This window comes from Schistocerca piceifrons, chromosome 8 (genome assembly GCF_021461385.2).
Source record: "Schistocerca piceifrons isolate TAMUIC-IGC-003096 chromosome 8, iqSchPice1.1, whole genome shotgun sequence".
Classification (NCBI taxonomy): domain Eukaryota; kingdom Metazoa; phylum Arthropoda; class Insecta; order Orthoptera; family Acrididae; genus Schistocerca; species Schistocerca piceifrons.
Window position 1 is genome coordinate 390,332,248 of NC_060145.1, and position 23,462 is coordinate 390,355,709.

A 23,462-nucleotide genomic window follows, 5' to 3' on the forward strand; every position below is an offset into this window, starting at 1 on the left:
CGTTCTGCCGTTGACCATCTTGTTGCTCTCTCCACTTATATCATGAACAATTTTCTCCGGAAACGCCAAACGGTAGCAATATTTTTTGATCTGGAGAGAGCATACGATACCTGTTGGAGGACAGGCATCCTCCGCACACTGTTCTCTTGGGGCTTTCGAGGCCGGCTGCCCCTTTTTCTTCGCGAATTTATGGCAGAGCGCACATTTAGGGTGCGGATGAACACTACTCTCTCCCGTACTTTCTGCCAAGAAAACGGGGTACCCCAGGGCTCCGTGCTGAGTGTTGTACTGTTTGCCATCGCCATTAATCCAATTATGGATTGTCTCCTTCCTGATGTCTCGGACTCCCTCTTTGTGGACGATTTTGCGATCTACTACAGCTCTCAACGGACCAGCCTTCTTGAAAGACGTCTTCAAGGATGTCTCGATCGCCTCCACTCGTGGAGCATCGAAACCGGTTTCCGTTTCTCACCCAGTAAGACCGTTTGTGTTAATTTTTGGCGACGTCAGGAGTTTCTTCCGCCCTCCTTACATCTACATCCTGTCAACCTTCCGTTTTCCGACGTCGCTAAATTCTTGGGTCTTATGTTTGACAGAAAACTGTGCTGGTCCTCCCACGTTTCCTATCTTTCGGCTCGCTGTCTGCGTTCCCTTAACACCCTCCGTGTCCTGAATGGTACCTCCTGGGGAGCGGACCGAGTGGTCCTTCTCCGCCTCTATCGCGCCTTAGTGCGCTCGAAATTGGATTATGGAAGCATAGTCTACTCCTCTGCTCGGCCGTCTATTCTTCGGCGTCTCGACTCTATCCACCACCGTGGATTACGTTTAGTGTCTGGAGCTTTTTACACCAGCCCTGTGGAAAGCCTTTATGCTGAGACTGCTGAACCTCCGCTGTCCAATCGGCGGGCAGTCCTTCTGAGTCGTTATGCTAGCCATCTGTCTTCCATGCCTGCTAACCCAGCCCATGACCTTTTTTTCGACGCCTCCTTTGATGTCGGGTATGCAGGCCACTCCTCCTCCCTCCTACCCCCGGGAGTCCGCTTCCGTCAACTGCTCCATTCTCTTTCCTTCCGCTTTCCTAAAACCTTCTTGACAACTTGGGGTACAGCACCGCCTTGGCTCCGTCCCCGGATCGACTTGCTCAGAGACCTATGTCAATTTCCCAAGGATGGTACCCCTACACTTGTTTACCGTCAGGCATTTGCTGCTCTCTGTGCACAAATGACGGAAGCCACATTTATTTACACCGATGGCTCGAAAACATCGTTAGGTGTAGGGAGTGCCTATATTGTTGGCGACACCCCAAATCACTTTCGGCTTCCCGGCCAGTGTTCGGTTTATACTGCGGAGCTTTACGCTGTTCTCCAGGCTGTCCACTACATCCGCCGCCATCAGCGGATACAGTACGTAATCTGCTCAGATTCTCTCAGCTCTCTCCTAAGTCTCCAAGCTCTTTACCCTGTGCACCCTCTGGTCCACCGGATTCAGGACTGTCTGCGCTTGCTCCACCTGGGGGACGTCTCAGTGGCGTTCCTCTGGCTCCCGGGACACGCTGGTATCTGTGGGAATGAGGCGGCCGATATAGCGGCCAAGGCTGCAGTCTCTCTTCCTCGGCCAGCTATTCAGTCTCTTCCGTCTACCGATCTCCGGAGCGGTTTATGTCGCCAAGTTGCTCATTTATGGCATGCGCATTGGTCAACACTTCCCCATAATAAATTGCGGGAAGTGAAAGCCCTTCCTTGCGCTTGGACCTCTTCCTCCCGAACACATCGTCGGGAGGAGGTAATTTTAGCTAGACTCCGGATAGGGCACTGTCTTTTTAGCCATCGACATCTTTTAAGCGGTGATCCTCCCCCACTCTGTCCCCACTGCTCTCAGCTGTGGACGGTCAGACACTTTTTAATTGAATGCCCCTATTTTAATCCGTTACGCTCCCGTCTACAGCTATCGCCTGATCTATCGTCGATTTTAGCAGATGACACGCGCTCAGCTGACCGCGTTCTACAGTTTATTAGTGACAGTGAAATGACGTCAGTCATTTGAAGCTTTTTTTGGGGACAACCAACCCCTTTTTATAGTGGATTTTTAAGCATTCCTTCTGCCTTTAGTTTCTCAAATTTTATGACTTTGTTCCAATTGCTGCTGATTTTAAATTTCGTTTTTTTCCTGTTTCCTTCGTCACGGGCTGGGCGCTAATGACCATAGAAGTTTTGCGCCCTAAAACCACAAACAAAAAAAAAATATGTGCTATAATCTCAAAATTGAGGACGCTTTGCTTTAGGCCCTTTTGATTCTCAGCGCCTCAATCGTATTTCGATTGATTTCTTGCCCCCATTTACATTTGTATCTGTATTTCATTGGGAAGATCTGCACAACAGTTGAAATATCGACGGTATGTGCTGCGTATCTTGTTTGGAAACATGCCTGTTCAATTAACTGACGGTTCTTGTTGTTGACAACAGTAACGTTCACTTTACTGTCCACCTTAAAGCTCGCATACAGTATTGCTCGCTCCTGTCTCGTACGTTTTTGCTGACAGTAACGCACAGCATTTCGGGCAAGCTGACTGGTACAGAAATGGTGTATATCGACATGCTGTATGGATTCCCTCAGTTAAATGGAAGAGCGACACAACGGCGTTAGCGTCAGTTGTTCCCATAGCGATAGCAATCACATCACAGTACTTTTCCAGACGAGAGTTGTTACATTACTCAGTGTTTCGTGTTATAAGTTGTGGTTCACTGTGATTGGACCGCTGTTATTGGTTCAAGTGGTTCAAATGGCTCTGAGCACTATGGGACTTAACTTCTGAGGTCATCAGTCCCATAGGAATTAGAACTACTTAAACCTAACTAACCTAAGGACATCACATACATCCATGCCCGAGGCAGAATTCGAACCTGCGACCGTAGCGGTCGCGCGGTGCCAGACTGAAGCGCCTAGAACCGCTCGGCCACGCCGGCCGGCGGACCGCTGTTATTTTCTGCATACATAAATGACCTGGCGGGCAGGTGAGCAACAAACTGCGGCTATTTGTGGATGATGTTATGGCGTATAGGCAGGTGTTGCCGTTGAGAGACTGAACGAGGATACAGGATGACAGGCAAACGGTTTAGTTGGTGTGATGAATGGCAGCTAGCTCTAAGTGTAGAAAAATGTATCTTAATGCAAATGAGTAGGAAAAACAAACCCATAATTTTCGAATACAGCATTAATAGATGCTGCTTGACACAGTTATTAAATATCTACGTGTAACGCTGCAAAGCGATATGAAATGGAACGAGCATGTAAGGATTGTAGTAGGTAAAGAGAACGGTCCACTTCGGTTCATTTGGAAAATTTTAGGAGAGTGTCGTCCACATGTAAAGGAGATCGCGTATAGGACACTAGTGCGAACCATTCTTGAGTACTGCTCGAGTGTTTGGGATCCGCACCAGGTCCGACTGAGGGAAGATACCGAAACAATTCAGAGGCGGACTGCTAGATTTGTTTCCGGTAGGATCTAACAACATGCATTTATTACGGAGATGCTTCCAGAACTGAAATTGGAATCATTAGAGGGAAAGCGATGTTCTTTTCGAGAAACGCTATTCGGAAAATTCAGAGAACCGGCATTTGAAGCTGACTGCAGAACGATTCTGCTGCCCCCAACGTACAGTTCGCTTAAGAACACAAAGAAAAAAGAAATCAGGCCTCACACGGAGGCATTTAGAGAGTCGTTTTCCTCTCGCTCTATTTGCGAGTGGAACATGAAAGGAAATGAATAGCAGTAGTACAGTATATCCTCAGCCACGCACTGTACGGTTGCGTGCAGTGTATGTATGAAGCTGTAGAGGATTCCATCTTCAAATTCAGTAAAAAATTTTCTGATGCGTCCTGCGTAAGCACGCTCGTGTGTCGTCTGCATTCTGTTGCGCTGTGTAGCGAAACGACTTGTCACGTGCAGCTCAGTTAACGCCTGTTTTAGGAATTCTACATTCATCCGTGAGGCTCCAGTCTTTCCACGTGACGCCTGGCCATTTAATCTTAACATGTACATCAACTGCTCATTTGTTGACCCACTTCTCTGTTCTTATCTTCGAAATTTTCCATTGCATTCTCGTTTAGTATTTGTCGCACTGCCTCTGTTAATGTCGTGGCCTTGCTGGCTCCCCTCATTTTGTCGGCCGCAGTTGGCGGACGCCGTACGGTCTTGTGGCCAGTTTTTGCATTGGCTCAAATTGCACGCGAGGTGCGTACCACACGAGCAATACCACTTCGGCAATAATTCGCGACGTGTCCCTAACGCTGACATTTGGAACCGTGTGGCAGTGTTGCGTAAGGTTAATGTGGCGAGTCCACAATGCGGAAATGCCACAAGCTCCGTCTTGCTCCTACAGCACCACTTAGGAGCGGGGTTGCCCAGCGATTAAAGCGTTGGACTCTTCATTGCATAGTAGTGTGGTCCAAATCATCATCTGGCCGTCCACATTTGGGCTATTCGTTGTCTTCTGAAATCGGTTATTGCTATTCTAGAATGAGTCAATTGTAGAGTAAACGCTGCATATGTAATGAGCTCGTCATAGAAGTGGAATGATGAAGAATTGTGAGCCGGCCACATAACGAGGAGTTGCCAACAATGGCAAACGGCGGCTCTCCAGCCTCAGCACGGGGGCCAGGTGTTGAACTGGAGTCAGTCTAGCCCCCTCATTGCCGATTCCGTCAAAGACTTGAGATGAGTGAATCGCTCTGATCAACGTTTCCATAAACCGGCCAGAGATCTACGAAAGCTTTATAAAACAGTAGAAGACGCAGACTACCTGATTCCCTCGACCTGTGATAAGCACCACAACCTCGCATCATTAAAATTGCTACACCAGGAAGAAATAGAGACGATAAACGCATATTTGTTAGACAAATATATTATACTAGAACTGACATGTGATTACATTTTCACACAATTTGGGTGCATAGATCCTGAGAAATCAGTGCCCAGAAAAACGACCTCTGGCCGTAATAACGGCCTTGATACGCCTGGGCATTGAGTCAAACAGAGCTTGGATGGCGTGTACAGGTACAGCTGCCCATGCAGCTTCAACACGATACCACGGATCATAAAGAGTAGTGACTGGCGTATTGTGACGAGCCAGTTGCTCGGCCACCATTGACCAGACGTTTTCAATTTGTGAGAGATCTGGAGAATGTTCTCGCCAGAGTAGTGACTGGCGTATTGTGACGAGCCAGTTGCTCGGCCACCATTGACCACACGTTTTCAATTCGTGAGAGATCTGGAAAATGTGCTGGTCAGGGCAGCAGTCGAACAATTTCTGTATCCAGAAAGGCCCGTACAGGACCTGCAACATGCGTTCGTGCATTATCCTGCTGAAATGTAGGGTTTCGCAGGGATCGAGTGAAGGGTAGAGACACGGTTCGTAACATATTTGAAATGTAACGTCCACTTTTCAAAGTGCCATCAATGCGAACAAGAGGTGACCGAGACGTGTAACCAATGGCACCCCATACCATCACGCCGGGTGATACGCCAGTATGGCGATGACGAATACACGCTTCCATTGTGCGTTCACCGCGATGTCGCCATCACGTATGCGACCATCATGATGCTGTAAACAGAACCTGGATTCATCCGAAAAAATGACGTTTGAGCATTCGTGCACCCATGTTCGTCGTCGAGTACACCATCGCAGACACTCCTGTCTGTGATGCAGCGTCAAGGGTAACCGCAGCCAAGGCCTCTGAGCTGATAGCCCATGCTGCTGCAAACGTCGTCGAAATGTTTGCGCAGATGATTGTTGTCTTGCAAACGTCCCCATATGTTGATTCAGGGATCGAGACGTGGCTGCACGATCCGTTACAGCCACGCGGATAAAATGCCTGTCATCTCGACTGCTAGTGATACGAGGCCGTTGGGATCCAGCACGGCGTTCCGTATTACCCTCCTGAACCCACCGATTCCATATTCTGCTAACAGTCATTGGATCTCGACCAACGCGAGCACCAATGTTGCTATACGATAAACCGCAATCACGATAGGCTACAATCCGACCTTTATCAAAGTCGGAAACGTGGTGATACGCAATTCTCCTCCTTACACGAGGCATCACAACAACGTTTCAGCAGGCAACGCCGCTCAACTGCTGTTTGTGTATGAGAAACCGGTCGGAAACTTTCCTCATGTCAGCACGTTGTAGATGTCGCCACCGGCGCCAACGTTGTGTGAATGCTCTGAAAAGCTAATCATTTGCATATCACAGTATCTTCTTCCTGTCGGTTAAATTTCGCGTCTGTAGCACGTCAAATTCGTGGTGTAGCAACTTTAATGGTCAGAAGTTTATTTTTAAATGATGGCATTCGCTTCTCATGTACTGCAGTCATTCTCTCAAATTACAGAAATTACTCTGGAAAAGTTTTTTTCCTACTGCAAAAAAAGAATTCATGGTTTGCCCACTGCCGGGCTGCAAACCTTCACTGTCCTGTCAGGATGCAGACGGCAGGCATTTGTGGCGTCGTTAGACGCAATAGAACAGTATACAAGATTATTCCATCATTCAGAAGTTAGAATACAAGACACTGCTACGTTCTGCGACGGCTGGAGGCTGTGCAATCTGGAGAGGAATCTACTGAATCCATCAGCGGACTCAAAGCTGCCGACGACGCTGCATCATCTCGGAGTGCAAACAGATGACACACTGGTGCGGCGGTTTGTCGCCCGCTGGCGAGATAGCCATAACTCGTCGGTAGTCCTTGGACGTGGCGGTGTCCGCGACATGTGTCTTTGATTCACACCTCGTTTCGGGGAGTATTCAGCCCCTCGAAGATCACTGTCCACGTTGTATCATCATGTCGACCGCAATGTCGGATGCCATGATGTCGTGGTGAAACCTGAACCTGTTCCGACGGTGCGGTAGGACGTCACACTCGTGCGATGCTGGAGTTTTAGGGAAGCTTCCGTCCTGGACCAGAGTCGTGTTGGTAGATCCCTGGACTACCTACCAGTGCTAGCTGCTAATTGGCTTCAGTACTGGAAGCCAGACTTCATCATCCGAGGTTACGCATAACTCATCTTCTTGTAAGGCAGCAGTGCCGGCCCCTAGTAGCCACGCGGTTCTAGGCGCTTTAGTCTGGAACCGCGCGACCGCTACAGTCGCAGGTTCGAATCCTGCCTCGGGCACGGATGTGTGTGATGTCCTTAGGTTAGTTAGGTTTAAGTAGTTCTAAGTTCTAGGGGACTGATGACCACAGATGTTAAGTCCCATAGTGCTCAGAGCCATTTGAACCATTTTTATGGCTGCCGTTGTAAGAGGAACAATAGAATAATCTTATACAAACGATGTTACCATATCATAACGAGAATCGAGTACGAACGACATGAACGTCATCGATCCTACTGATCGAGAGCACTAGGCTAATGGGGATGGAGTATTTATGTCATCGAGGGGAGGCGGCGCTCTATGACGTCATTTGTATAATGAGCGATTCGGTTCTGCTCTTCCCTGGTTGTCAGTAGTCTTCAGATCCACTACATTTGCTAAACTAATTTCTTACAGTATTCTTACTGCTTAGTCAAACCCCTACTATGCGATGTTGCGAACTACCTACTATCTATGACGCAACGTCATACGAGGTGCATTCAAGTTCTAAGGCCTCCGATTTTTTTTCTAATTAACAACTCACCCGAAATCGATGAAACTGGCGTTACTTCTCGACGTAATCGCCCTGCAAACGTACACTTTTTCACAACGCTGACGCTTCTTTAGGAGTCTGTTTTGACCACTGGAAAATCGCTGAGGCAATAGTAGCACGGCTGATGAATGTGCGGCCACGGAGAGTGTCTTTCGTTGTTGGAAAAAGCCAAAAGTCACTAGGAGCAAGGTCAGGTGAGTAGGAAGCATGACGAATCACTTCAAAGTTGTTATCACGAAGAAACTGTTGCGTAACGTTAGCTCGATGTGCGGGTGCGTTGTCTTGGTGAAACAGCACACGCGCAGCCCTTCCCGGACGTTTTTGTTGCAGTGCAGGAAGGAATTTGTTCTTCAAAACATTTTAGTAGGATGCACCTGTTACCGTAGTGCCCTTTGGAACGCAATGGGTAAGGATTACGCCCTCGCTGTTCCGGAATATGGACACCATCATTTTCTACAGCACTGGCAGTTACCCAAAATCTTTTTGGTGGCGGTGAACCTGTGTGCTTCCATTGAGCTGACTGGCGCTTTGTTTCTGGATTGAAAGATGGCATCCACGTCTCATCCATTGTCACAACCGACGAAAAGAAAGTCCCATTCATGCTGTCGTTGCGCGTCAACATTGCTCGGCAACATGCCACACGGGCAGCCATGTGGTCGTCCGTCAGCATTCGTGGCACCCACCTGGATGACACTTTTCGCATTTTCAGGTCGTCATGCAGGATTGTGTGCACAGAACCCACAGAATTGCCAACTCTGGAGGTGATCTGTTCAACAGTCATTCGGCGATCCCCCAAAACAATTCTCTCCACTTTCTCGATCATGCCGTCAGACCGGCTTGTGCGAGCCTGAGGTTGTTTCGGTTTGTTGTCACACGATGTTCTGCCTTCATTAAACTGTCGCACCCATGAACGCACTTTCGACACATCCATAACTCCATCACCACATGTCTCCTTCAACTGTCGATGAATTTCAATTGGTTTCACACCACGAAAATTCAGAAAACGAATGATTGCGCGCTGTTCCAGTAAGGGAAACGTCACCATTTTAAGTATTTAAAACAGTTCTCATTCTCGCCGCTGGCAGTAAAATTCCATCTGCTGTACGGTGCTGCCATCTCTGGGACGTATTGACAATGAGCGTGGCCTCATTTTAAAACAATGCGCATGTTTCTATCTCTTTCCAGTCCGGAGAAAAAAAATCGGAGGCCTTAGAACTTGAATGCACCTCGTACTATGGCAGTTCGGTCTACGAGCATCTAACGGTGTTCTGATGAGCTCACCCGCAATCTCGCTCAAGAGTCTCGAGGCTCCTCTCTTCCTGACCGAATAACGTGTTGAAATGTTTACATTCCCCGGCTGGTGGCTGTTGAACTTTCGTATGACTGAGTAACGCCGGCTGTTCGAGCTTAGAAAATTTTACAGAAAAAATCGCTGTTCCCTTGGAGTTAATTTGTTACTGTTCCCGTGGGATGGGTAGCGCGACTAAAGAGTAATCTACAAAAGTTTACTATCAAATGAATACATTAAGTTAAGTAAACGAGTGAGTTGTCAGCGACATGTATTCTTCCAGCTCCTCCGATTGCCTCAAAATTTGGTGCATTCTAATAGACGAGGGTAATCCCAAAAGTAAGGTCTCCTATTTTTTATAAGTACATAGACCTATTTATTTCTACAATGGTTTACATCAGTTTACAGCTTGAACATTTAGCTATTTTTCGACAAAATCACCATTTCTGTCGATGCATTTCTGTAGACGCTGTGGCAATTTTTGTATGCCCTTTACATACCAGCTCGCCGCCATGCTGTTCAGAAAGTTATGAACGTCTTCTTTCGCCTCGTCGTCGGAGCTGTATCGCTGGGACCACAATTAACACTGACGGGTAGAGCGAGACTCTGAAAAAATTCAAACGGGCAATTCAGAACCGGAGAGGAGGAATGTTGGGCAAGGGCGTACACATTCTCCATGACAACGCTCGCCCACACATCGCTCGGCGAACCGTTGCTCTCCTGAAGCAGTTTCAGTGGAACATAATCACCCACCTGACTTGGCGCCCAGTGACTATCACCTGTTCCCTAGGTTAAAAGAACATTTAGCCGGAAAGCAATTCAGCTCGGACGACGAGGTGAAAGAAGAGGTTCATAACTTTCTGAACAGCATGGCGGCGAGCTGGTATGAAATCGCATACAAAAACTGCCACAGCGTCTACAAAACTGCATCGACAGAAATGGTGATTAAGACGAAAAATAGCTAAATGTTCAAGCTGTAAACTGACGTAAACCACTGTAGAAATAAACAGGTCTATGTACTTATAAAAAAAACAGGAGACCTTCGTTTTGGGATTACCCTCGTATATATTGTGATGTTTGCTGGGCCGCAAGTAATTCGTACCATAAAACCTCCAAGAGTTAACTTTTGTGATGATTCATAAGCCTGGGGAGTGAAGAGCAGCTAGTACCTAATACGAAGATGTTTGCAGCTGGACAGTAGCTGGACTTACGCAGAATAGCCTACTTACCACTTTCGCTACACCAGGACATAAGTAGCGCTCATCGATGACCTGAAAAGTTTGGGAAGGAACCATCAGCTGTTTTGTTAATCACTGTGGTAACGTATCCGCCATCCCCGGACACTACCTCGACGTTGAAACTCAGACAGTTGGCCTTATAACATCGGCCTAGCGTTACTGAGTAGCCACTTCTGCGGTTTAATTTCTACGACTGCTTCCTGAGACTCTAAACGAGCCACTGTGGCTGGGGAGGGTAACCGCAGCTTCTAAAATAGCAAACACTCTGATCCTCAAGGAATCTGCGGATAAAGATGCAATCAATCCAAAATCCCAAAATCATACCGACCAATTTGCTTACTGAACACACTTGCGAAGGTCCAGGAAAGCCTCCTGTGTGACATACTACCGCCACACATGGAAGTAATGGGACTTGGCCCGCATCAGTATGGATTTCGAAAAAATAAGTCAATTGCGCCCTCCAGTTAGCAGAAAACACGGATAGGTGATATGTAACAGCCATAATGACAGACACATCACATACGCATTTGGCAGCCTTTGGGGATTGCGATGTTTCCGCGTCTTAGGGAGCTGCGGGAACCTGTGGAGACAGGGTCGCTGAGCAGCTAGCAGGGGCCCAGAAACTTGTCAGAAGGGTCACTAAAGAATTCCCACAAGGATGGGTTTGTGAGCCCATTTTCTGGGATTTAGCAATTGAATCCTTATCGTATCTCATGGAGAGCCTTGACTGCACCGACTGAACTGTGGAATATGGCGATGACCGGCTGGTGGTAGTGTCGGCAAACCTTCGAGTATACGATTCCCCAAACAAAACAAAGGAAGACTCATTAGAAATACATCGGTGAAACTTGGAAACAATATAGCGCGAAAACAGACAAGATACCTGGGAGATATGACTTATGAAGGACTCTCCTTCGAGATCCACATACAATCTAAGGCCGACAACGTCGAAAAATTGCTAAGGAAATTGGCAAGAAGTAACACTTCAAATTACAGACTTCTACTAACACATATGAGAATACAGTGTCGTGGAATAATTGAATCCATTATACGCTTTGCATAAATCACATGGAAATATGAACTCCGCCTGTCGACAAACGTAAAAGCTGTGAGCCGCAGGCAGAGGGAAGTGTTCCGATGGTTATCAGGTGCCCTTAAAACTATGTCCCAGGAAGCGCTTTGTGTAATATTGATAAACGTCATCTTAAAAGATGGTGACTGAATACATAACAAAAGAAGTGGGACACACGCGGAAAGGACAGCTGAGTCCATGCGTTCTTCCCGAATATAAGTCAGGGACAGGAACAAAACACACTACCCCAAGACGTGCAATGACACGGCTCCTAACAGGACATGAGACATATCCAATACACTTACATCGTGAACGTCCATCGGAGCCAAGAATAAGCGTGCGGGAAAACTGGGTCTCCCGAACACGACACTCCGCTCATATACAGGCCAGATAGCAATGGATGACACAGGACAACATATACACTTCACTCAGAAATCAAGACCAATGGAGCGACCTAGACAGAACAGTGGACACCATTTCAAGAATATTACGAGAAGGATATGCAAGAGGGAGATCGTATAGAGCTGTACCCACACAAGACATGACAATAACACTTACTGTGACAATAGAGAAAATGAAATATCATACTGTGACATAGAAACAGAAGATGAAACAGACACACAATAAGACAATATTGCGTTATCAACTACTAGCATTTTTCACTCAGCACCCACCGCTTCTCTTAATTAATGTAAAGTTGTTATTTTATTTTTTTAACTCATTACTATTATTTTGATTTTTCTTAACTGAAAACAATATTTACTTCTGTAACAGAAAATTTATAAATTTTTGTTACTACACGATTAAAACTAAAGCGTACGACCTGTTCTAAAATACTTGTCAATATCAATGAATTCTCCAACGGCTGTGTAACTAAGCTATTATTTTATTTCATTTGGACGATAACCAGTTTTTGCATTCCACTATGCAATCTCCAGGCATCTCTCTAACTAAACGATAATGCCATACAGTGCCACATTCCCCTGGGTTTCGTGAATTCAACCCGTTTCAGAAGTGCTTCACGCGAAGGCTGAGCACGTTGCTCAGTTACTATCAAGTCTTCGGGTGAAACACTTCTGAAACGGTCTGAACTCTCGAAACCCAGGGGAATGTGGCACTGTATGGCATTATCGTTTACTTTGAGAGATGCATATGGAGCCTGAAGACGGCATAGCGGAATGCCGAAGCTTGGAGTCAAAATAAAATAAAATAATATCTTAACTATACGGCTGTTGGAGAATTTCATTAATATTGACAATTACTTAACCAGCTGATGTCCCCAGTCCATGATGGATCAACAGAGATTGTTTTAAAATACTGCAACAATAAAAACAAGTAACAGGTCTTTAAGTATCCAATACATCAAATGAAACGACACAACTGACGGTGATCCATCTGTCGGATGGGGACGCTGAGATCGGAGGTTTCACTTTCTCTCTTCCCTGCATCCATAACAACACTAACACAGCAACACACCGTACAAGGACTCAACACAGGCGCCCACATGACCCAGATACACACTTGAAACTTCGTATTATGACTGCAAAGGAAAACCATCTCCACTAGGATCTTGCCCATGACTGATTTCCACACCTGCTCCCAAAGTTTATTTCCTGAGTATAGGACAGACCATGACTAGTTATGTGTTGTGCCTAGACAAGACAGCCTAGACACAATGAGAGGAAGGCGAAAGGCACGCGCTATAAGCTCACGCAGGATGGCGTGAGGTCTGAAACAGGATACGTAATGAATGCTATAAATAAAAGTACGTAGCTTCTGGAATACTTAACTTTAATCCATCCTTGGTACATCGCTATTGACGATACAAGTGAGACTCTATAGTTTCAGACAATATACTGCTAATGGTGCCTTGCTAGGTCGTAGCCATTGACTTAGCTGAAGGCTATTCTAACTATCTGCTCTGCAAATGAGCGAGGCTTCGTCAGTGTGCATCGCTAGCTACGTCGTCCGTACAACTGGGGCGAGTGCTAGTACGTCTCTCGAGACCTGCCGTGTGGTGGCGCTCGGTCTGCTATCACTGAAAGTGGCGACACGCGGGTCCGACATGTACTAATGGACCGCGGCCGATTTAAAGCTACCACCTAGCAAGTGTGGTGTCTGGCGGTGACACCACATTCCTCCCCCGAAAATCGGCGAACAGTCGTGTTATAAGGCTTCCGCCCGCCGTGGGGAGGACCCCATGTTGACGTATGCGATGAGGTGGGGAGCCTAACAACAGGCGAGGCTGTGCCACCCGCACCCGGCCATTCGGTCCGAGGGGAGCTAGGAAACGCCTGAAAACCTAAACCAGGGTGCACGTCAACATGCGGTGTATGCGCCCGTAAAGATAGAGGAGGGGCCGAAGGGTCGACCTCCATTGCGTCGGGGCACCCGACGGGCGAAGACGACATCTGGTCCGGAGCGGGCAAAAGTTCCATGGCGGAGGACATCTGGTCACGGGAAGCGATCGGCGGCGCGTGACTCAGGGAGGCGCCAGGCGGTTGCAGCGACGCGTCCACTGCGGGCGGCGCCGGCGGGAGAACAGGCGGCGGCGGCGGCGCGTCGCCATGGGGCAAAATGGAAGGCAGCGTCGGTAACACCTGGGGATGAGGCGAGCCAGTAGATGGGTCCCCAGGGCGCTGACCGGACGGCACCGTCGCTGAAAGCAGACGGGGAGCGGCAGAACCCGGGCGACGACAGAGGCGCAGCTGATTGAGATGCCGACGCACCTCACCAGAGGCCCCCAAAACCAAATACATCGCGCGGCCGAGGCAGCGAAGAATGCGCCCTGCGAGCCAACGCCGTGAACCTCGATAGTTGCGATAGAATACAACGTCGCCTGGAGCAAAAGCAGGTGGTTGCCGCTGCACAGGAACCTGATGCGGCGGATGCAGCAAAGACATCAAGGTGCGATGAGGACGACCGTGGAGCAACTCAGCCAGCGAGCGACCTTCTCGGGGCTGAGAGCGATACGAGGACAAGAAGAGCAACAACGCGTCCTCCCGAGAATGTGACTCTTTCAACTTCAACATCTGTGACTTGAAAGTCCGGACCAATCGTTCAGCGGCACCGTTCGACTGAGGCGAAAGCGGCGCGGACGTCAGATGTTGAATACCATTGGCCGTGCAGAATGACTGAAATTCTGCGGACATGAATTGTGGGCCATTGTCGGAAACAATAGTCTGTGGAAGGCCTTCAATGCAAAAGATAGCAGACAACGCTTGCATTGTGGCAGAAGACTTCGCGGAAGACATCCGGACAACAAAAGGAAAGTTACTGAAGTAATCCACCACAACCAACCATCGAGCATTCCAGAACGGACCAGAAAAATCGATGTGCAAGTGTTGCCAAGGAGAAGTGGATGGCGGCCATGCAAAGAATTTCCGCGGCGGTGCGGATTGTTGTTCGGCACACGCCATGCAAGAAGAGCACATATTCGTAATCGCAGCATCGATGCCGAACCAAGTACAGTGCTGACGAGCAAGTTGTTTCGTTCGCACTATACCCCAATGTCCTTGGTGGAGAAGCCGTAAGACAGAGGACTGTAACGAACGTGGGACCACGACTCTGGACTGATCATTATCAGAACGCAACAACAAAACACCACGTAGTACAAAAAGTCTCTCCTTGTGAGCAAAAAATCTGCGACCCAACGGATCCTCGATCCGTGACTTTGACAAGGGCCATTGCGTAGCAACAAAACGCAAAACGGTAGCAAGGACAGGGTCAGCAGCTGTGGCTGTAGCTACACGACGAAAATCAATCGGAAACGATTCGACCACGTCATCGGTTTCCAAATCAATGAACATGCAAGCAAGTTCGGAAGAATCGAATGCTTTATCCTCAGCAACAGGCAAACGGGACAACGCATCAGCGTTGCTGTGCTTAGCAGTGGACCGATACAAGATATCGTAGCGGTACTGCGAGAGGAAAATAGACCAGCGAATGAATTTCTGCGCTGTATGTGGAGATAGAGGTTTGTTCGGATGAAAAAGCGATGTCAAAGGTTTGTGGTCCGTGATGATGGTAAAGTGACGACCATACAAGAAATCATGGAACTTAGTAACACCAAACACGAGAGCCAAAGCTTCTTTCTCTATCTGTGAATAATTTCTTTGCGCAGATGAGAGCAATTTGGACGCAAAGGCAATAGGGCGATCATGCGATCCATCTTTGTGCGCAAGCACAGCACCGATCCCGAAATCCGATGCATCTACCATCAACAAAAGGGGTTTCTGGGGATCGAATGGCGTAAGGCAAGTATTAGAAAGCAACGCCGATTTCAACTGACAAAAGGCGCGTTCGCATTCCATCGTCCAGACGAACGGAACACCTTTACGGCGTAAGCAATGAAGCGGAGCTGAAATGGAAGAGGCATGCGGGAGAAAGTTATGATAATAGTTAATTTTTCCCAACACACTCTGTAGCTGCTTCAATTTCTGCGGCGAAGGCAAGTCGTGTATGGCACGGAGGTGCTCTGGACTCGGATGTATGCCTTGTGCATTTATGACATGTCCCAGATATGGTAAGTCACGAGCAAAAAAAACACATTTGTCCTTCCGCAAGCGAAGACCATTTTGTCGCAATACCGGAAATAATGTTCTTAGATTTGCTAAATGTTCGTCGGCTGTCCTTCCGGAGATCACAATATCGTCCAGATAGTTCGCAGCAGTAGGGACCGACGCACAAACAGTTTGTAAATATTGCTGAAACAATGCAGGGGCGGAGGCACACCCGAATGGCAGTCTTTCGAATCGGTACAAACCAAGATGCGTGTTAACCACCAAGACGCGCTGGGATTCTTCGTCCACTGGTATTTGCAAGTACGCATCTGCGAGGTCCAACTTCGAAAAGTATTTACCCGGGCACAGTTTATCAAAAAGATCTTCCGGGCGGGGTAATGGAAAAGTTGCAATCACTAGTTGCGGATTCACAGTGGCCTTGAAGTCCACACAAAGTCTTAGTTCTCCGGAATGTTTTGGCAAAATTACTAATGGTGAGGCCCAGAGAGAAGCCTGCACCCGTTCAATTACACCTTGTGATTCTGAATCATGTAATGTTCTTGCTACCTCATCACGCAATGCGTGGGGAACATTACGCGCTCTGAAAAATTTCGGTTGCGCGTTGACTTCCAGTTCCAAATGTGCTTTATAGTTCTTAGCGCAACCAAGACCCAGTGCAAAAATGTCTGCAAATTCTTCACATAGACTAGAAACACTGGCTGAAGGCGCAATCCGGTTCACTGATAGGACCTCATTGACGATAGACATGTTAAACAATTGAAATAAATCTAAACCAAACAATTTTAATGCAGTAGAAGAACGAAGAACGTAAAATGACACAAGTTTTGTTTGTCCCTTGTATGTTGCAAGAAGGCTGCACTGTCCTAACACAGGGATAGGCTGTCCTGAATAACTAGTGAGCTGAACAGTTGCGGCACGCAACGGAGGTTTGCCCAGTTGTTTGTACGTGTCGTGATTGATCAACGAAACTGCAGCTCCGGTATCGAGCTGGAATGGGATCACTTTGCCTTCAAAGTCCAAGTCTACAAAAAGTTTATTGTCCTGCCGACGACAAGAGCGACTGTCTCGTGCAATTTGAACGATACAGGTACAGAAGCACTTGCGACCTGACGGGATTTCCGTCGACGTCGACGCACACGTTTTGTGGGACGAACACAGTCACTGTTAGAGAAAGTGGCACTGGACGGAGTGGAATTAACTACATGAATGTCCATGGGCGAAGGTTCACGAGCCTGATTGTCCATGGTTCGATTCCGGCGCGAAACAAAGGGCCAGGAATGGTTGTGATTGTCTGATCTGAGCTTTTTCTGGCAAACACTTTGAACATGTCCTTTCTTATGACAGTAAAAGCAAATAGCTTGGCGTGACGGGCAATGTTCACGCGAATGTCTAGTCGCACACCGCGGGCATGATTTCACTGCATTTGCTCGCTTACGCGGCACACGTGGAGAGCTAGGCGGCAGCTGCGCGGACGAGCGCGAGGGCTGTTTATCGTTCCGTGCAGCGCGCCGGGCTGGCCGGTTAATGTGACACACGGCTGGCGAAGTTTCAAATGATTCCTGTGCAAAGTCAAGTGTGTCTTGCCTATCCAATATGTCTATCACTTGTTGAAGGGAGGGATTAACTAGTTTCAAAATCTGTTCCCGTATACGAACATCAGAAACGTTCTGTGCAATTGCAGCACGTACCATTCACACTCAAAAGCACAATCCCTAGTAAGTCCTTGCAATGTTGCAACCCACTCCCTATTAGTCTGACCGGCCGTACGTTTTGTACGAAAGAACGTATACCTTTTTGCAACGACATTTACTGTTTCTTTGAAATAGGCATCTAATGCCGTCAAAATTTCTTCGTTGGATAGAGTTGCTACGTCGCGTCGGGGAAACAATTTCACTATCACACGGTAGGTGGACACACCTACACAGGCCAATAAAAAAGGCTGCCGCTCGTTACCTTGAATTCTGTAGGCGGCGAGATGGAATCCAAATTGGCGTGACCACTCCGTCCATGTTTCCACGTCCGCTTGAAAATTACGGAATGGGGGTGCAACTGCATGTTGTGGCTGCGGTAGCGGTGAAGCGGCGGCTGCTGCATCGTTATGCATTGCACGTTGATCCTGGACGAGCTGTCCAAGGGCATCCAATAACGTCTGCGTCTGCTGATTCTGCAAGCGATAAAATCCGGACAGTACATCTGAAGATTGTGGCGAAGCCGTGACAAGTAAATTAGAGCAATACGAACGCGAAATCCTCTTTTAAGCCTCGTCGCCAAAAATGTTGTGTCTAGACAAGACAGCCTAGACACAATGAGAGGAAGCCGAAAGGCACGCGCTATAAGCTCACGCAGGATGGCGTGAGGTCTGAAACAGGATACGTAATGAATGCTATAAATAAAAGTACGTAGCTTCTGGAATACTTAACTTTAATCCATCCTTGGTACATCGCTATTGACGATACAAGTGAGACTCTATAGTTTCAGACAATATACTGCTAATGGCGCCTTGCTAGGTCGTAGCCATTGACTTAGCTGAAGGCTATTCTAACTATCTGCTCTGCAAATGAGCGAGGCTTCGTCAGTGTGCATCGCTAGCTACGTCGTCCGTACAACTGGGGCGAGTGCTAGTACGTCTCTCGAGACCTGCCGTGTGGTGGCGCTCGGTCTGCTATCACTGAAAGTGGCGACACGCGGGTCCGACATGTACTAATGGACCGCGGCCGACTTAAAGCTACCACCTAGCAAGTGTGGTGTCTGGCGGTGACACCACATTATGCATCATAATCCTATATGGATATAAGAAGGTGAGATACGCCATCGAATGGCCCTTCTTAACTATTAGTTACGATAAATACATTTTGTCAAAGACTTAACTCACCTTGTTACTATTAAGAATTTAAATGTGACACGTTGATTGTTCTAAAGTGCTAGTCTGGTTAGGTGGTAGGTACTAAAACAATGGTCCATCTGATCCTCGGAAGAATTTCTTTTTGTTTTGAGAATCATTAATCATTATAAGTTGCACTAAGAATTAGGGAAATAAAAATCCATAAAGACAAAATCCCGGTTGCCTGGGTAAGCCTAACACAGCTGCAGTGTAGCTGGTGTCCCAGAGATTGACCACGCCTTAGCCTTAGCAGCCATACAGCCAGTCGTCACATAGCACACCATGACGTTGATTGTATTCTAGTAAGTGTGAGTAGCAGTCTTGTCGGGATAAGCCTTAAACTACTGACATGCAGCAGGTGCCCCAGATATTAGCCGCCAACGACTGGTTTGCCACAAGAACCACCCACTCAATAGAAGGTAATACACCTTGAGGTTGAAGGTTTGCTAACACAGCCTTGTGATCTGTGAGACTGAGCCAAGATCACCGCTCCTAATGACACACCAAACAGTTCATGTTCAGTGGGGACATGAAGACAAGGGAGATGAACTTGAGACAGTATTATAGAAATGGAAGAAGACGTAGATGAAGATGAGATGGGAGATATAACACTGCGAGAAGAATTTGGCAAAGCACTGAAAGAACTAAATCGAAACAAGGCTCCAGGAGTGGACGATATTCCATCAGACCTACGAACAGCCTTGGGAGAGCCGGCCATGGCAAAACTCCTCAATCTGGTGTGGAGGATGTATGAGACAGGCGAAATAGCCTCAGATTTCAGGAATAATGTAATAATTCTAAAGAAAGTGGGTGCTGACAGTTGTGAATATTACCGAACTATCAGTTTAATAAGTTATAGTTGCAAAGTACTAGCACGAATTCCTTATAGAACAATAGAAAAACTGCTAGAAGCCGCCCTGGAGGAGATCATTTTTGGTTCCGGAGAAATGTAGGAACACGTGAGGCAATACTGATCCTACGACTTCTCATAGAAGATAGGTTAAGGAAATGCAAACATACGTTTATAGCATTTGTACACTTACAAAAAGCTTTTAACAATGTTCAATGGAATAGCTTTTAACAATGTTCAATGGAATATCCTCTCTGAAATTCTTAAGGTATCAGGGGTAAAATACATTGAGCGAAAGGTTATTCACAATTTGCGCAGTAATTATAAGAGTCGAGGGGCAGGAAAGGGAAGTAGGGATGGAGAAGGGAGTGAGAGAGGATCTTAGCCTATCCCCTACATTATTCAATCTGTATGCTGAGCGAGCAGTAAACAAAACCAAAGAAAGATTTGGAGCAGAAGTTAAAGTCCAGGGGGAAGAAATAAAAACTTTCATTTGTCAATGACACTGTTATTCTGACAGAGACAGCAAAGGACTAGGAAGAGCAGTTGAACGAAAGGGATAGTGTCTTGGAAGGACGGTATAAGATGAACGTCAACAAAACGAATTAAATCAGGTGATTCTGAAAGAATTAGATTGGGAAATGAGACACTTGAAGTAGTAAAGGAGTTTTGCTGTTTGCGCAGCAAAATAAATGATGACGGCCAAAACAATGTGCAGATTGGCAATGGCAAGAAAAGCGCTTCTGAAGAAAATTGTTAACATCGAATAATGACTTATGTATTAAGAAGACTTTTCTGACGGTATTTGTCTGCAGTGTACGCTTGTATGAAAGTGAGACGTGGACGATGAACAGTTTAGATCTGAAGAGAATAGAAGCTTTTGAGATGTGGTGCTACAGAATAATGTTGAAGATTTGGTGGGTAGATCACGCAACTAATGATGAGATACTAAACAGAATTGGGGAGAAAAGAAATTTGTGCACAACCTGACGAGAAAAAAGGATCGGTTGAAAGGACACATTCTGAGACTCAAAGGATCATCAATTTAGTATTGGAGATAATTGTGTATGGGAGACGAGGGGTGCGGCTGATCCCTGCGGAGGTTCGAGTCCTCAGTCGGGCATGGGTGTGTGTGTTTGTCTTTAGGATCATTTAGGTTAAGTAGTGTGTAAGATTAGGGACTGGTGACCTTAGCAGTTAAGTCCCATAAGATTTCACACACATTTGAACGTTTTTGGAGACGAGGGGGGAGGGAATCTTAGAAGGAAACCAAGAATTAAATACAATGAGCAGATTCAGAAGCATGTAAATTGCTGTTGTTATTCGAAGGTAAAGAGGTTGACGTAGGACAGAGTAGCATGAAGAGCAGCATAAAACCAGTCTTCGGACTGAAGACCAAAACAATAACAACGGGGACATGTAGATCAGTGGTTACCTTGATGCGGTTTTAAAGCAGTTGGCCATATGACGGCATCAGACTTCATCCTCTCCCCTTCTCTTCCGCACTCTGCTACTATATGCAAGGGTAACCGGATGTCAGTGCGTGCGTCAGAACCCAGGAGAGAAATGGGTCAAGTCGCAAGGCTGGTAGTCGAGGTAAATGGACGGGACACAGGGTGGAACAACCTCAAAGGTATGCAACAAAGAGGTGCGAAGCTGGAACCTTCGTCACAGCGACGTCAAAACACCAAGAGCAAAGAGAGACACAATGCGAATCGCGACCGGAGAGAAATAACAAGTACCAAGCGAGGTTCTTACCGAATAGTTCGTAGGACATCGATGATAGTAACCGACAATATCACTTACCGTTCGCTGGGCGGCCGTACAACACCGGCAGCGAGGAAAGCTTATGGTCAGCGTATTCATGGGGCGAGAGGGGTGGAGGCTCACCATGCCAGCGCAGCGCTGCGGCGATACTGTGCCCTTTAAGGGTTGTTACTCCCATTTCCTTTGGCGGGCGTACAACTTCCGCAGAGCCGAATACCAGACCGTCATTCATAATAACGTAAACGTAACAGTACACAGCACCAGAGTTTATCACTTTACATGATACGTACAGAGTGTTTCAGCGTCTATGTATCAGACGTCTAGATGCGATATGTCACGGGGAACAACTTTTGTTAGAGAAAAAATGTTGCTTGATATTTCCAGGCGACGCTAGGTGTGCATTATCATTTATTATGGCCCTTAGAGGCAGCAGGACGTAGGCTCTTATTGTGTTGTTCGTGTGCATTGTGTGATGCCTATAATCCAGTCAACTGTTCCACGTGACATGGTGTAGCCTGGGCTTCTATAACAGCTTTCACTCCTTAGAGTTACTCATTCTTAACGTTTTGTTGTTGATAATCACTCTATCAATTTACTTGTGTAAGTAGTAAGTAGATGCAGCACACCTGGTTAGTAGAACCTGCTAGTTCGATGAAATCTCGTCGTGCCATAGCCAGCGAATTCAATTGAAAGACATCTAGTATCGCCGAGAAACGTCAGCGATCACTTCCTCTGCAACAAGAAGCCGCGCGGGATTATCCGAGCGGTCTGAGGCGCTGTAGTCATGGACTGTGCGGCTGGTCCCGGCGGAGGTTCGAGTGCTCCCTCGGGCATGGGTGTGTGTGTTTGTCCTTAGGATAATTTAGGTTAAGTAGTGTGTAAGCTTAGGGACATGACCTTAGCAGTTAAGTCCCATAAGATTTCACACACATTTGAACATTTTTCAACAAAAGTTCTCCCTCATGTCGTGGTCTGTCAACCCCCTGGACGCTTGATGCAAAGACTTCGAAACACCATGTAAATCACACACTTCACTGTGGTAAGAAAGTCTAGCCTTTAAGCATAACACTTCCTCTCTTAGTCAAAAGGTAAAGAGGACAAAATGTGATGATGTAAAGGCTAGGAATACTTGTAGGAGAAATAATATCTTTTGTTGATGGTTGTCGTAACTTAGAATAAGGGGCGTTTTAAAAGAAACGCGCCAGAGGCGTAACCACAGAAATCAGTACATGTATGTTAGAAGTATTGGCCCTGGCTGTTGAGATACTTGTCCCACTGTGACACGAGGTGGTGAATGGCTGTCTCATAAAACTACCGGGACTGCGATGTTAACCAGTTCCACAAGTACATATCTTCTGGTAAACCTTCCGGGATATAAGGTCGTGGTCCATGAAACTCTTCAGCTCCTAACGTTTCGTCCAGAGCTGCGCTGGACATCTTCAGAGGGGTGTTTCTCCTCCGGTGAGTCTTGCCGACTGACGGGTCGGACGTCTGAGAGCGACTTATATATCGTAGAAAGTGGGCGTGACCAGAGTTACACGTGATATGCAGAGATAATCTTTGTCAGAGATAAAACTTAACTATCGATCGTAATCTCGTCACGGATAAAACTGTCTAGCAATTCTGTTGTGCTACTGTCCAAATATCACTAAGTTTCATGGTCTCTTCTTTCCGATTAAAATTATCCTTATGTTTATATATTTCAATTGCTTCTCTACAAAGCCGTGGGTACAGCTGGACGGTGTTGTCCGAGGTGAATTGTTTGCCCATCAGAGCGTTTCTAAGGGGACCAAAACTGGCGTAATCACAGGGAGAGAGGTCCGGACTGTATGGAGGGTGGTCGAGAACCTCCCATTTGAATTTCTGCAGGAGTGCCGCGACTGTGTTGGCCGAGTCGGGCTTTGCATTGTCGTGGAGCAAAATGACCACACGAGTGAGATTGCCTGGTCGATGTGATTTGATCGCTTGGAGAAGGGTGGTCAAGGTTTGCGAGTAACGCTGGGTGTTCACTGTTGTCCCGTGCTGCAGGAAGTGAATCAGAAGGGGGCCATCTCGGTCGAAGAACAACGTCAGCATAAGGGCAAACGATTCACCTCGGACGACGACGTACAGCTGTACGTGCGGAACTGGTTAACATCGCAGCCTCGCAAATTTTATGGAACA